The sequence below is a fragment of the Fusarium oxysporum genome, chromosome 2 (assembly GCF_000149955.1).
Source record: "Fusarium oxysporum f. sp. lycopersici 4287 chromosome 2, whole genome shotgun sequence".
Lineage (NCBI taxonomy): Eukaryota > Fungi > Ascomycota > Sordariomycetes > Hypocreales > Nectriaceae > Fusarium > Fusarium oxysporum.
In genome coordinates, this window is record NC_030987.1 from 4,754,876 (window position 1) to 4,755,955 (window position 1,080).

A 1,080-nucleotide genomic window follows, 5' to 3' on the forward strand; every position below is an offset into this window, starting at 1 on the left:
TACTGATGCCCCCGACTGTCCCTATTAATCATTACGGCGGTCCTAGAAACCAACAAAATAGAACCACACGTCCTATTCTATTATTCCATGCTAATGTATTCGAGCATAGGCCTGCCCTGGAGCACTCTAATTTTTTCACAGTAAAAGTCCTGTTTCCCCGCCACACCCAGTGAAGGGCATGGGGTTCCACAGAGGGAAAGGCCCGGCCGGACCAGTACACGCGGTGAGGCGGACCGGCCAGCCAGGCCCAAGGTTCAACTACGAGCTTTTTAACCACAACAACTTTAATATACGCTATTGGAGCTGGAATTACCGCGGCTGCTGGCACCAGACTTGCCCTCCAATTGTTCCTCGTTAAGGGATTTAAATTGTACTCATTCCAATTACAAGACCCAAAAGAGCCCTGTATCAGTATTTATTGTCACTACCTCCCCGTGTCGGGATTGGGTAATTTGCGCGCCTGCTGCCTTCCTTGGATGTAGTAGCCGTTTCTCAGGCTCCTTCTCCGGGGTCGAGCCCTAACCCTCCGTTACCCGTTGCAACCATGTTTGGCCAATACCCAAACATCGAAAGTTGATAGGGAAGAAATTTGAATGAACCATCGCCGGCACAAGGCCATGCGATTCGAGGAGTTATCATGAATCACCAGTGAGCCCCGAAGGGCATTGGTTTTTAATCTAATAAATACATCCCTTCCGAAGTCGGGATTTTTAGCATGTATTAGCTCTAGAATTACCACGGTTATCCAAGTAGTAAGGTACTATCAAATAAACGATAACTTATATAATGAGCCATTCGCAGTTTCGCGGTATAATTGCTTATACTTAGACATGCATGGCTTAATCTTTGAGACAAGCATATGACTACTGGCAGAATCAACCAGGTAACTATCGTGTGCCGGGGTTGGCCACCAGCGCCGTGAAGCGCCGGAGAGACAAGTTACTGGGTGGCGACGGTGAAGTCGCGCCTTTTCGCAGTGAGGTCGGCAGGGCCAACGACACCGCTAGGGCAATCCGCTTTCCCCCTCTAAATTCCCCAGGGCGTCCGTCCGCCGCACCGAACCCGCTATGGGAGGTGTGG

General features: G+C 50.1%; 1 non-coding gene across 1 annotated transcript; it reads right to left on the reverse strand.

Moving 5' to 3' along the window:
• On the reverse strand, window positions 1-885 carry FOXG_19918 (the record flags this gene model as incomplete). Its single annotated transcript, XR_001936380.1, has 1 exon — window positions 1-885. It is a non-coding gene; the product is annotated as an 18S ribosomal RNA (ribosomal RNA).
• Window positions 886-1,080: the final 195 nt, after the last annotated feature.